The following is a 16068-nucleotide window of genomic DNA, read 5'->3' as shown; positions in this document are numbered from 1 at the left end:
CGCGGTGCCCATGAATTGGGTCGCGGCGGTCCCTCGTGAACCCAAAAATCCCCGGGTTTCTCTGCATTTTCTCCCAACTCAACTCAACAAAAACCCCTTGAACCCTATAACAAAACCCAGAATTGAGTATAGGACTCTTAACCACACAGCCTAGGCATAAAAATCACCCAAAATCATACTATAATTACCATCCCAAATCAGCAACCAATCAACATTCAAAAACCCAGTCAAACTCATCCTAACAATCTGAATTTCTAGAAGAATCAAGAAAGAATTCTTACCTCTGTTAATAGCCTTAATCCTCAGTAATTCCTTGACTAATCCAAGGTTAATTTCCCAGAATTTTCGGCTAAATCCCCAAGCTTTTCCTTCAAAATTCCTTCAGCTTCAAAGCACACGAGAGGGAGAGAGAGAGAACGTGCAAGAGAGAGAGAGAGTGTGTGAGAAGTTTCTGAGATATTCTAGCCTAATCCATAAACTTTCTGACCATATCCCTTAATTAAAATGACCAAAATACCCTTTAAACTAACCCAGCCCATTTGTTGCCGATAAGGGTAAAACGGTCATTAGCCCCAATTCCTGCTAATTCCTCGAGTCTTCCTAAAAATTCCCAATTCATCCTGATGTGTCGCACAAATTACCAAATACTTACCTATTACTCGATATATCCCAAAATATTCTCTAAGTTCCCAGAATACCCCTAGGCTCACCCCGAGCCAGTTATAAAACCCTGTTGTGACTATTCCGCTAATCCGCTCTCTCTCTCTTGGGTCGTTACAAGTATTATGAATACATGTGACCTAGATCCAGGTTACTAGTGTAGTAGGACACTTTAGTGGAGGTACTTTGCATGCTGAGAGTATGTAGTACTGGACCATGAGTGATTTGTTAATACTTGTTTAAACACAATTTCATAGTATTAATCAAACACATCAAATGATGATCATATACACGATAATCTTAATCCTGGGGTGCTATGAACTCCTATATATGTCATCTGATCCTTTGATTCATGCGTTAAGGTTTGTCAGAATGATCAGGCTGAGAAAAATTGTTTTGGGGACTCAATGATGTATATGGCTAGGGACGTAGTTTAACAGATATGGAATCTATACCTTCTTATAGAATGAATAACAGTTCCGTTTTGGGTTGGCTTTTGGAACTGAAAAGGTTATGAGCGCTCACGTCGCAAACTTGTTGTGACACAACCTTCACCAGTAAAGTCAATTGTACTTTAGGAACAAGATATAGCTAAAAGGGTAAAACGATAATTTTATTCCCTCTTAATTATGAACCATTAATAGAATATTAACGATGTATGTAATGAATATATCTATGGACACTTTATTCTTTAATAATGTACTCAGTAAATGTATGTTTGTAATTATCAAGAGTTCAATCTCATATTTATAGTAGAGTAATCATGAGATTAATAAATATGATTATTTAATCAAAGAGCTATGATTAATAATGTAATATTTATTGGAGCTTGATATTATAGGTCTATAGGTCCCCAAAGTGGCTTTATCAACACCATATCAAGGTAAAAGTTGATACAATGGTATAACTGTAATTTGGGAATTTGAGAAGAATTTTATTCTTTGGGTCAAGTATGCAATTATATAATAATTGAGGTTGAATAATTAATTTTTGAAAAATATTTTATTAATTTAAATATGTAAATTTTGAATTTCATATATATATATATATATATAAATGAATAAATTAATTTTTGAAATTAATTATTTTATTTGAGTGGGAGAAAATAAAATTGGTAAGTGAAAAATAGTTTTTTATTTATTGAATTTTAAAAGATGATGATAATCATGACATTTGAATTTGGAATTTAAAATTTAAATTTTGAAATAAGATTGTCATCTTTTCCTTAAAAAGATTAACACCTTATTTTCTGTAAAATTGATTTTAATTAAATAAATAAATAAAAGTAAAATGAAATATCCCTGAAAAATGATATAGTAGTTCACGCATGATACAGTCAAAGGATTGTGTCATGCGTGTACTAACTTCACTAATATTGTATCAGTGTAGTTTTTATTTTATTTATTTAATTTTTTAATAATTTGAAAATAGTTTTTTTCAAATTTGGTAAGTTAGATATTTACCTAAATCAAATCCTATCATCATTAAGATATTATTATATTACTTTTATTATTAGGAATAATAAGGTAATAGAAATATCTCTATCTATATGATATAGAATAAAGAGAAGAAACAACTTTGAACAATACAACACAATTCATAATAGTTCTTAGAGTTTTTGTCAAACAAAAACACTTTCTTCTTCTTCTTTATTCTAGTCATTCTCAGACCATAATCCAAGTTCTCATGTGTTGAGAAATACTTGTGATTCCTTAAATAGCAAACCCATGTTCTCTATGTGCCCACACACATCTTGAGGTGTAGAGAACACTCCGAAAGATCGGGATTTGAGTGCTGAAAGCTTTGGATAGGAAGATCGATAAATATACGAAAAAATTAAAGGACACTAGATAGCCTTCAAGAGGTAATTGTTTATGTTCTTGAATTTTTGTATTTATATGTTATATATAAATATATTGTATATTTATATATTTGTTGCATCATTAATAATATTGTATGTTAATGTTTCTAGATTGTTTTCTTGGTCATATAAACTATTTATATGATTAATGAATTTTTTTTATTGTTGTTGTTCCTAAAATAATGGGTCCACCATGCCAATTTCGCTGTGTGCTCTGAATGTTTTTCCAACAATAAGGCATGCAGATAAGGCGTATACATTTATTTAAGAAGTTAAGCACTTAATCACATATATAGTTACCAAACCCTAACTCGAGCTTATCTTTAGTGGCGAGTGTACATGTCCGGCCAGTCTTCAGGAACCCTTAAACCTTGGCAGCTCTGATACCAAGTTGTAATGTCCTCCTAATCCAGGACCATTACACTATGTAATTTAAATAGTTTCAGACTTGCTAATCAAGTCTCTTGGTTATAAACGTGTAACTAAGGTTAATGACAAAGGTTAGGGTTAAAATTTTTGGTTGAAAAGGAGTAACTGTTTCATTAAAATTTCTACATTCATACATGGGATCCAAAAATAACGTTTAAAAGGCTAATACAGCTAAAAGTTTACAACCAACCGACCTAAGCGGCAAAATAAGGGATACAACCCTAGTTCCTCCAAGATAACCCTGGCCGTGGTGGTCGAGCAGCCACATATGTACACGTCGCCACCGAAGCTCTCCAACTCATGGCTGGTCCAGCTTCCATTTCCCCTTACCTGGACCACATAGCTCCTGAGAGCCAAGGCTCAGGAAGAAAACATAAACATGTGCATGAACAATAAATACAGATTCCAGATGCATATCTTGCATGCCTAATTGTAATAACCTATTCATGAATGCATACAATTACAAATAAATGATTATACGATAATTCTGGGACCCGCTGCATTGAATAGATGACCGTAGAGTCAACCCAGGGCCCTTTGCCTTAAATAGAGGACCATAGAGTCAATTTGAGGCCCAATACCCTAGCTATGTGACCATAGAGTCACCCTAGGCCCTTTGCCCTAGCTCTGAGTAACTAGACATAGAGCTATCGAAGTGCTTTGTTTCTTTCCAAACGACCATAGGGTCGGCCAACGTAATAGTACGTCCCTGATCAGGCCTAAGCCTCTCGACTAGCGCACAGCGTGCTATTGTCTCCCATGACTAATCAGTCAATGCCTCAACCAAATAAATGGACATAAATAAGCATACCTTAGACAATACAAGTATGCATACATATTAATCATATGTCTCAACAAATTAAATACAAACATAGTATTAACTATGTTCCTTAACGGAGCCGAGCCCTAATTACGCAGACAATGCAAGCAAGTGTATAACATTTAACAACTATCTAGATAAAGAGCATTCAAGCATGCATAATCAATGATCCCAACCATAATCTTAATCATATTCATTCTCAGGGGTTCGAGCCCTATTAATAATTATATTTAATAATCGGGCCAAGCCCTAATCACATATTTCACGTATTGGGTGCAATTTTCTTACCCTGGGTCCGAGTGTAATGTATAATAAAAACGACCCTCGAGCATGATCCCATTTTTGAGACCCTAGCAGTAACCTAGTCACAATGATAATATAAAAATCCCATCAATAAAGAGCGAATAAAGGCTTCTGGACCAAATCCTAGCCTCCAGGAAATCGACTTCTACTAAACTGGGTAGTAGAATTGATCCCGAGTCCTTGGTTTTGAGTTCTTGTCACTCAACACCTAATTTGGGCATTTCTACCTATGCAAGTCGCGACACCTCCTTACGTGTCATGGCACGCCTCAAGTTAGAACGCCCTTACAGCCATAAACCCAAGGACACTCACTGCAACTCCCCCTTAAAGGATCTCGGTGCACCTATGAAAAATCAAAAAAAACCCAGGACCTGTGTTCACACGAGTCGCGACACCCCAAGAACAAGGTTGCTACACGACCCTACGAACATAGATTTCCAGCTTTTTCCTCAAGCCAATTCTTACCTAGAAATCATCCCAAAAACCACAATTCAGTCCCAGAACTGTATCAACATATTACCAGCAACAAAATCTAACCTTAAGTTCACTCAAAACCCCCACAAAATTCCAATTTAATACCTTGAGCCACAAGCTCAAGAACACTTCAAGAACTCTAGAAAACCATGGCTGAATTAATCAAAATAGGGTTTGTAACCTCACCTCAGATGTAGATTGAGTCCTCCTAGATGCCATTAATCCAACCTTAGACTCAAGCCTTCAATTTCCTTGAATTCTCGTAGTTTTTCCTCGAGAAATTCACAACAAAATAGAGAGAAAGCGAGAATGGTTGGGAGAGAGAGAGTCTGTGTTTGCTGAGTGTTTTGTGTTTTGTGAGGTTACTTAGAGTTCAAGTAACTCTAAGTACATCCTGAGGCTCGTGGTACCACAAACATCCCCGAGGGTAAAGGTCAAAACTCCAAAAAATCCCTCCTAATCTCACTAACTCCGAATATATCCTCAAATATCTATTCATATTACCCGATATCCTGGTAATGTAATAAATTCCTAAAATACCCCTTGACTCACCCCGAGTCGGGTATTTAGTTCCGTTGTGACCCTCTCGCTAACATGCTCCCTAGGATTGCCTCGTGCCGAGTAACCCAAATATATCCACAATAATAATGTGGTCTTAAACATATATCGCATATATTCACATATATTCCAAATATACCTACAACGGGTCAAATTATGAAAATTGCCCTTCTAATAAGAAATGGGCCCACATGCATATTTAATACACCTAAACATGCATATATAGCCATATTATAATATAACTCATGTAATCATATAATGATACATATATATCACATGAACACATATTTCATAATTAAATTACATAATTCGCCATCCTGGCCCCCTAATCAAGGACCTAAGCCTTATAAGGTAATATGGGACGTTACAATTTTGGTAATTTTAGGTTTTCATTTTTAAATCATATAAAAATAAAGAGTCAAACAAAGTCTTCATAAGTTCCATTTCACAAAACTTTGTGCCCAAGTTTCCTCTCATTTCTCTCTAGCCTTGGCTGACTAACCCATTAGTGTTCTCTAAATTTTTCACACAATTCCTAACCAAAACTATCATTCTCTCATCTCCTCCCTTCTATACACATAGTACTAATCCAATTAGCCATTCTCTCATCATACAAAGATATAACATCCAAAGGTAAAAGTCTAGACTTTTCTTTGTCAAAGATTGCAAGTTTTGTTAGTTTCTTCTCTTAGTTGCACTTGTTAGCTTTTGTAAACTGAATTTTGGGCTTGTGGAGAGTGTAAATATGTAGATTAAATGTTTGAGCAAGGATTAGAAGTGTTAGAGGTCATCCAAGTTCAACCAAGTTGTCTGCAATAGGTATATTGTCACCTCCATCATATTTATGTTTGGTTTTTGAATAATTTGCCACGATTAAGTAATTTGAAGTGTTTAAATTCATTATGGAAACTGTAACAATGCTTATATATTGGTTGTTCATACATGCATGAATGTTTAAATGGTTTTTTAGTGATGGAACCCAACATTCCATAGGCAAACTATGATTATATGTGAGAAAATGTTTTAAGTCTTGAATTCCAATGGGTAAAGCGAAATTTATATGAACGTTGTACGCCCTGGTTTTCCCACGGACAGATTAGCAGGTCGAGCCTCGGACTAATCATGGTTTAGTCCGAGGACTTCCCCAGGCCGGAGATCCTGTTTCCAGATCGTACCTTCTGAGCTCGAGGGATTCTCAAAGGCTCGACAAGGGCCCCCAAGACTAGAGGAAGGCATCAGAAGGCCTGAAGGCTGAAGGTCGGTTCAGGGAAGCAGCTCGTGGTACGAGCTGGCCATGGATCTCTGACCCTTTGTAAAGTCAACACACGCAAGATAAACGTGCATATATCTGACATCACGTGTCCAATATCCCCCTGACTTCTCGGACACGCAGCAGGAACGTGCGCATTCAGACACCCATGGCTGGGTTGGGCCGTGCGGCCCATTATCTCCTTACATACTGATTAGACCACACTTATGTGTCAGGTTTAGGAATTAATCATAAATGTCACAGAGTTGATATGACAAATGGTAAGGTCACGGGATGACCTCCCTACCAACTTCCAGGTGCCTTCTCCTATAAATATGGGGACCCTGGGAGTTGATAGGGGTTGGAAAAAATAGTATCTGAAGAGCCATAGACTTTGTAAACCAAATACCCAGAATATATGAATAATATTGACTAGTGGAGTAGAAGGATTTTAACCTTTGAACCACTTAAAAAACGTGTCTTGAGTCACCTAGTTCATTCTCTAAGATTTCATATCTGTGACGGTTCTACTTTCAGTACTAATCCCTTTCTCTTCTTCTCTTAATTACCTGTTGGCGAAGAACCGCATCAACAAACGTATTTAAAGATTTTCTTAGTTACATGATGTATTTTACAAAGAGTAGACATTTTTATAGTGTATAGAAACGTTCCAAAAGATTTTGAAATTATCAAGTTATGATTTTTGTAAGATTTGTGTGCAATCTTTAAAATGGCTTTCAAAAACTGTATAAACAGTCGATTTTGGACAGTAACTTCCATAGATAAAGTAATGTATTTTTTGCTGATTTTTTAAATGAACAATATTTTGATATTTATAAAACAATTGGTAAATTTTGACAGAAAAATATTATAAATGCTAAGAGATATGATTTTTCAAAGTTAGGAAGGCAAAAAATTCTGGAAGCTCAAAATAGCTTCTAGACAACAATATTTGGGAACCCTTTTTATAGAGTAAAATTATATTCAATGACCTAATATTTCATATGGAAAATATTTATATATCCTAGTATGGTTATAAGAAATTTCAGACCTAAATAATGAATCAAATAGATTTTATAAATTTTCAAAGTTCAAGAATAAGATTAAGTTTTCCCTGGGCGGTTTTGAAGGGGGGATTTTGAAAATAGTTTTCACCAAGTAAAATGGTTATTTTTGTATAAAATTTGGCAAGGAACTTCTTGGAATAGCCAAGGTTGGTTTTGCAAAGTTTGAAAATTTTTAGAGTTGTGATTTTCAAAATACAATTTTCTAAATTATGCAACTTATAACTAAAATTAACAAAGTTGTATACTAAGAAAAAAATAGGAAATTTTCTAAATATATTTCTAAGAAATGTAATTTAATCTTGATAATTATAGATTTAAGTTTAGCACACTAAATAATTATTAAGGTTAATTTGGATACTAGATAATTAATATTCATTTTAATTAATCAAATTTTGTTTAAGAAATTATAATTTTTCAAAGAAATGGATTAAACTATCTTTCTAAAATAAAATTAACTCTCTCTTTATTTTTCTAAAAAAACAAACTAAATTTAATCAATGTCTTCATAATTATTTCTTAATCAATTAAATTAACTTAATTTGTCAAAGTTTCTAATTTAAGTGATTTTACAAAAAATTATTATACTTTTGTAACTTATCAAAGAAATGATAAAACTTGTAAAGTTTGAATGCTTCCAAAACTATATTTTCCCAGCTAGGTTCGATAGTGAAAACAGAGTGGGAAATTTATTTAGAGTCAACTATCAAATAACTAGACCTGTTGAGGGGAATTATGCCGAAAACTTTATATACCATTATTTTTTAATACATGTGAGGACGAAAATACCATTAGTGGGCATTCGATTGTGACATTAATGCCCAAAGTACAATAATAGTCTACTATAATGCCATAATTAATCCGAGTACATTGTATGCTAGTTATAGTGTTGGCTAACAAGGTGGGATTCTCCATGCGAAAATTACTTATGTCCACTGAAGGACAACTGGTAAGTCAGTCTGTGATTTACTTTTCGACAAAATAAATCAACTAGTGTATTGCTTGCTAGAAGAAGGGTTAATATGCTAGTTAGAGAGGGGGCTTATTTAGAGACAATGATCAAGTGTCGCTTACGCTTCACATGAGATAATATGTCCTGGGAAATTCTTATGCTCCGTTGCGAGATGCTATGTATAGTGGTTCGGGTCACACTCAAGACCCTCGAGATAAGTATGTCTTAGGGAATGCTTATGCACCATTGTAAAATGTTATGTATTGTGGTTCAAGTCGCACCCAAGATGCTCAAGATAAGTATGTCCTGGGAATACTTATGCTCTGTTGTGAGATGTTATGTATTGTTGTTTGGGCCGCACCCGAGACCCTTCCAATAAATATTACTTGGGGAATGCTTATACTCCGTCGTGAAACGTTATGTATTATAGGTCGGTCATGCCCGTGACCCTTGAGAAAACTCTGAGTAACTTGGGAGTCTACAAGATTCTAGAGGTGTTTATGTTGTGTTATGGAAAGTTATTTTAGTCCGGTTCAAAACCATGGGACTTTGGCTAGGGGATAAGTATGTCCAAGGGAATGTTCGTGCCCCATTGTGAGATATGATTTATTGGTCCAGTTAGTAACCGTGACAATTTTCCATAAGGTAATCCTTGAGAAGGATTCATGATTTAGATATTAGAGCAGAGACTTGAGTCTCCACGATTTGAGCTGAGATACTAAGGGATACTTTGGCAACTCACGAATCGGATTCTACGATCAAATTATATTATTGGTTATTGTTCTGCTTCTGCTCTGGATTGGTTTGTATGCAGGTTTTATGTTTTGTTGATTCTGCTCAAGGTATTGAGATACAACCAGGACGCTTAAGCGTTCTTGAATTTTTTGATCAGGGCTTAGATTTATCCAAAACCCTAAGTGTGTAAGTTATCTGTTGTGCAAACAATGACTTGTTCATTGGTTAATGAGATTTAATATTGTTTTGTTGTTCGCATTGAATTAGTAAGCGTTATTGCTTACCTAGTTCTTTATGTTGTAGGTAAGGGCATGGAAAAAACTAAGGCAATGAGATGTAATATCCGCTTTCTTAAAAGAGATGTTATTTTGGGAAATTGGGTTGACCAATGGTATATTTGTCATTTTGTGAATTATGTGATTTCATATGTAAATGTTTATATGAATTATATATATATGTTAAGACCTGTCAGTTGTGAGTACGGGCAATTATTGGATTTATTTGATTGTTGACCATAGTGGATTCTTTCAAGCGTTAATACTGAAGTGTCACAATGGAAAATATTCGACTTGGGTCGAGAATGAATTATTACTTTAGGTAACTAGTAATAGTGTTAGGATTACCAAATTAACCTTGAGGATGACTAAGTGGTTAAATAGGTGGGAAGGACATTTTAGTTATTTGGTGGTAAGGATAGAAAAGATGATAATATCTCATCTTTTCTCTTTCCCTTCATTTTTCAACATACTCTTCCTTTCCTGTTATTTTTTCTAAACAATCTCTACAAGATTCTTGATTCATCCATGTCCTTAGAAAAATTCAAGATTCTTGGATGATGATTAGACAACTGCTAGAGACATCAACATCAACTAGGATTCGAAATTCAAAGAGGTAAGTTATAATTTTGATGTTCTTCAAGTGTTCTTGAGTTTTCTTGAGAATTTGGGGGTTTTGTTTGATTTTTGAAAATTGGTGATCCTAGGTAGTTTATATGAGTGTATTGATGATAGAAACATGTTTAAGAATGTGCTTGAGGCTTAGATTTAAAATGAAAGCTATTGAATTGGTTGAATTTCAGAATTGGGGAAAAATGAATTTTAGAACCCTAGAATTTCAATTCTTGATTTGAGCTTGGATTTGATGTTTAGAAGCTACCTAGATGATGTATGTAGTGCTATATAATGATTTGGTGCAAATTTTCGAGTCCCTCTAGTGTTTTGGGATGTTTGGGGTCAAAATGATTGAGAAATCGCAGAAATTTCTTGGTTTTTTTGTAGTGGCGTTGCGGCTCAAGTGGATGAGCACCACGACTCAGTTGCATCTCATTTAGGCTCTGAAATCCTCTCTGACTTCGGTAGCAACACGACCCTTTTAGAACGGCGTCGCGACTCAAATACATTTTCTGGTTACGATTTTTCGGGTACGTATTTTGGCCATAACTTTTGACCCCCGATGTTGGATTTAAACATTCTTCATATGATTGGAAAGCTTGTGAAAAGCTCTACGATCCTAGAAACTAAGACGAGTTTATATGTGATTATTTTGGAGTTAGATTTATTAACTAAGCTTGGTGTAAATTGATTTTGATTGATTTTGTTTAGCTTTTGCTAGAGACACTTGAACAGAATCACACTTGGGTCATTTTGTAACGACCCAAATTTACTAATAAGGCTTAAGGGCCTTGATTAGTGTGCCAGGAGGGCATAATTGGAATATATGTGATTTAATGATTAAAATTATGCTATATAACTATTTGAATATCTGAGATGCATGACTATGTGTATTAGTATGCATGTAGGCCCTGATTAGGTTAGAAAGGGCATAACTGTATATATATGTGATAATTGTTGAGACCACATTATTATGTGGATATATTTGTGATCTGTGATTCAAGACGATCCTAGTGAGCGGGTTAGCGAAAAAGTCACGGCAGGGATTTATACCCGGCTCGGGGCGAGCCTGGGGTTTATAAATGGGAATTTAGAGAATATATTGGGGTTAACTAGCTAAGTGTCGGGAAGTAAGAGCTAAGTGTCGGGAAGTAAGCGGTAAATATTAGATACACTTGAGGAATTAGCGGGAATAGGGTGAAATGACCAAAATGCCCCTAGGTTGATTTAAAGGCTTAGGGATAAAAGGGAGGGTTTCTTGGTCACTTGAGTTAAAAAACTGGGATAAGGATAACTATTGCTTCATGACTTAGTGGGAAAAGTCTAGAGTCTGAAAAAAAGAAAGGAAGGAAAAAGGAAAGAAAAGGAAAAGAAAGGAAATTAGAAGTCTGTTTTCTCTCTCCAACGGTTTAGGCTCTTCTCCACCTGTCTTTGGGGTCTTTTGGAGCTGAGGTTCAGAGGAGAGCTAGGTCAAGCTTAGCAATTGGGTTTCTGAGTTAAGCTTGAGGATTAGCAGAGGTTACTCATCCCTTTGAGGTAAGATCTCAAGGTTTTCTTCAGTTTCTGGTTTTGTTGTTGAACTAGATTTCTAAGCTAAATTTGATGGGGAATCTAGGGAATTAAAGCTACGGGTTTGAGGAGGAGTAAGCCAAGGAGGTGTAGATGCTAACTTAAGGTCGAATCCCCATTGAAGATATGAAATTCTAGCTCTAAATTCTGAGGTTTTGTTTGTTTTGCTGAAGTTTCTGAGTTTGAGGTTCAACTATGGTGAATTTTGAGATTGGGAGTGCATGTGTTAAAGTTTTGTGTATTTGGGATGCTTGGGATGAGTGGAGGATGTTGATAAGGTTTGTTTAAGTTTGGTTGAAGATTGGAAAAGCTTTGGCAAGGTTTGGCTCGGGAAAATCGTTGGAAGGAAAAATGCAGGGTTGCTGATTCTGTGACTAGCGCTACAGCGCTAGACTTTGGGCGCTGTAGCGCTAGACCATGTTGTCTGGGGGTTTTTGGGTTCTGTTTGTAGCACTGTAGCACCCTCCAAAGAGCGCTGTAGCGCTACCCTATTTCCAGAAAAGGGGTTTTGGGTTATTTTTAAGGGTTTTTTCCCAGGGGTTTGGGGTTTGATTCCACCACCCCGTTTGGTGGAATTGGAGCTTCCGAAGGGCTCGGGATTGGTCCCAAGGCTAGGTTTTGGACTTGAGGTTTGGTGATGATTTTGATCTATGGTTGTGACTAGGTGTGCGATAGGGCTCAAGAGGGATCGTGCTTAAGGATCAAAGTGAACAAAGCTAGCGAATTTAAAAGTAAGAAAACTGCACCCGGTTATGTGTTTGTGATGGGACTAAGTTCTCCTGATATCTGTATAATGTCAAGATGGTATTACGCCATGGGACATGTGATAAACGGCCTAAGGGTTCCGTATACAATATTTGCGCAAAGGGCACGGCTTGGCCACTGGTAGCCGAGGACAGCTTAATATTCACTGAGCTCGGTTTAAGCAGGCCGGAGTCAGTGGGATAAACAGAGGGTGCAGCCTAAGGGCGCTAACCCTAGTTATCATATGTTGATTGATTATTGATATGAATTGATATACTTGGTATGATGAACACTTGATTGTCATGAATGCTTAAACTGATTAAGTACATGCTTATGCGATATGAGATATTTGACTGTCTGTAGATTGATTATGCTCTGTTATTGTGTTTTCTTGATGGGCCTTGGCTCACGGGTGCTACGTGGTGTAGGTAAAGGCAAAGGGAAGTTGGACCAACCTTGAGACGGAGAGCTGCGGGGCTGAATGTACATATCCAGTTGTTCGGCCGCCATGGCCGAGGAGTGGATCAGGACAAGGAACGCTTAACAGTCTATTTTGCCTTAGAGTGGCTAGTATTTAAATCTTGAATCTTTGTAAATGGTTTTAATCTTATTATTTTTGGGATCCTATGTAAACAGAGAATGTTATTTATAAGAAATGCAGCTTTGAGACCAAAATCTTTTAACCCTATTTCCACTATAGTTTCAGTAACACATTTTCAACTACATGACTTGATTAGCAAGTCTAGCACTTTTATAAACATACAGTGTAACAGTCTTGGCTATCCATGGCATTACACATTTTATCAACTAAATTTCTGGAATTCAGATAAGAAGAGTGGAAACTTGCATGCAGAGAGTATGTTTGGTTTTAGTTCTTGCTTATTGAATTATGCTTGACATTATTCTTACTATGATAGTATGGTTAACGATATGCTTTGGTTTTGGTCATGATACATGTTTGGATATATGCATGTATGGACTGTTATGAGCATGAGTGTTATTATGTCTTTATATTATGATGATTTATGAATGTACGAACTATATATATATGTTGGTATATGCATGTTGATTTAACTTGAGTGACAGACTCAAGGGGCTGTCGCAAGAGTAGTGGGCTGTTGCAAGATCGGTATTGTTGAATTATAATGAGATGCATATATTGTATTGTAGTACATTGAAATATGCATTATGATTATGTTGATATGTATTATGATTGTGAATAACTTTTGTGTGTTTATAAATTAGTTATGTTTTGGGCTTGAGGGATGTGTCCTATATAGCTCTTTTTACTTGACCTTGGCTCACAGATACTCTATATGCAGGTAAAGATAAAGGCAAGCAATGATTTGGAGAGCTGTTGTAGCATGAGTACATGTTAGGGACAATGTGAATATGGGTCAAACCACTGGATGTCTTATGTTATGTTTTTATCAAGTATTTTTGTTGTAAAATAACTATGAGATTCCGAAGCCTCCATTTTCTTTTGAATACTATTGTTGTGAATGATGTTTTACTTTCTTTTAAATCAAATAAAGTAAACTTATGGTCTTTTGGGTCAAAGTAAGTATTTTTATGTCACGTAAGTAACCCTCAGTGAGTTCGGACGTTACATGAGTGTTGGGGTCTGCTTGCAAAAGTGTACATGTGGCCCAACCTCTGGGGAGTTTGCACTTTTGAAATGTTGTTTTTAATTATGTTTAAATTATTTTGGTTCAGTGCAAGACTTTTAAGTGTAAAATGTAAATGCTTTTAGTGTGAGCACACATAATGTTTAAAAGTTATTTTATGTGGATTTTTGACACCTTTTTAATGGTATATATGGTTTAATTTCTGCAAAATTAGTGTTTGTATATTTGGGTCGTTATAAACATAACGTACCTTTTGAATTTTCGCCTTGGTCAAATTAGCTATTATATGATTCAATGACTAACAAAGGCTGGGATTTTGAGGGAACTCACTATGGATGAACTACCTGTTTGTCAATCTTGTCTTGAAGGCAAAATGACAAAGCGTCCATTCTCTGCAAAAGGAGAACGAGCCAAAGAACCCCTAGGGCTAGTTCATACTGATGTCTATGGACCGATTAATGTTCAAGCAATAGTATTTTATTAGTATTTTGTCACTTTTATTGACGGTTACTAAAGAAACTCATGTCTATACCTAATGCATAGGAAATATGGGACTTTTGAGAAGTTCAAAGAGTTCATTGCTATGGGTCAAAACCAATTAGGCAAGATGTCAAAGATCTTACGATCTGTTCGGGGTGGAGAATATTTGAATAATCAGATTAAAGATCATTTAATTGAACTTGGAGTACTGTCTCAACTTATTGCCCCAATAACTCCGCAAAAAATTGGTGTTCCTACGCGTTGTAGTCTCACATTAATGGAAATGGTTCGATCTATAATAAGCTATTCAATTCTACTGACTTCTTTTTGGGACATGTAATCCAGACAGCTTGTGAAATTTTAAATGTTGCACCATCTAAAGTTGTCTCCAAGACACCATTAGAATTATGAAATGGTCGTGAACCAAGTTTGCATAATTATAGAATTTAGGGGTGTAGCACCCACATTATTTTAATATAATATAGCCAATAATCACATGATTGAATTGTATTACATATCATACAATATGTATAATTTGAGCATATGCATATTCTTATAAGTGTTTTTATGTATAAGTATAAAAGTTGTGTATGTGATGTCTATATGTATGTTCAATATTATTAACCTTGTGGCATTTGAGTTGTCTTTTATGGGTGTTTGATGTGCTCAAGAAATAAGAAAGGATGAAAAATATGGACAAGCCATGAAATCAAGTGAGATATAGAAGGCAAAAGATGTTAAGTGGTGAAAAATAATACAATGTCGATTACTAGTATTTCGGGGTAAATATAATTGAGGTATGATTAAGGTCTCATTGTTGAAGTAAAAATAGTTTTAGAACCATTATATCAAGTCTTTATGGGAGGTATACATAATCAGTGGTATTGATGCAAAGTCAAAACGAGCTTAGCATAAGTGCGATACGCTCGATCGGGTAAGCATAACTATTGGGTATGAACTCATATGAACCTAAGGTTTGGTGTGAGTGTTTCACACATAAGGATAATAGGCCTGGAAGATGATTAAGTCGAAATGATTGAAGTGATAAGGTTTTTATAAGTCAAAAAGTGAAATGATGAGGTGAAAGGTGTCAAATTTTGATACAATAAGGTCAAATCATTGAAAATAAAGGATTTTCATCAACCTTATCACTTTGCACGACCAAGACTCTGAAAAACAGAGAGAAAAGAAAACTAAAAACTATTTATTGGCTGGTTTGAAGAAATTCTAAGGAGATCCAAGTGAAATCAAAGCCAAAGAAGTGGATTAAGCTTACTTCTGACCTTTTTATGGTAAGTTCTTGTACTTGGAAGTTAAACAACGTTTTTAAATTTTTCTGAGAGCTTACCTATGGTGTTTTATTTTTTTTAAGATATTTCTTGGTGGTTTCTAAGAGATTTGAGGTTTAGAAAAGCAAGAAGAGAGTGTTTTCGCCGAAAAGTTGCTCGGTAAGTGAAATTTTGTGTTTTATGAGGTTTTTGGGGTTCTTGGAGTACAAACTGATTTTTGGTTATTTGATTGAGTTTATAAGAGGGTATATATGTTTATAAATGTTTGAATATATGTGGAGACTCATTTAATTTGGGTGATGATCTTGGAAATTAGAACTTTATCAAAATCGGTATATATAACTTTGTGATGAATTATGTTAG

This window comes from Humulus lupulus, chromosome 5, assembly GCF_963169125.1.
Source record: "Humulus lupulus chromosome 5, drHumLupu1.1, whole genome shotgun sequence".
NCBI lineage: Eukaryota > Viridiplantae > Streptophyta > Magnoliopsida > Rosales > Cannabaceae > Humulus > Humulus lupulus.
This window is presented reverse-complemented; position numbering follows the sequence as displayed.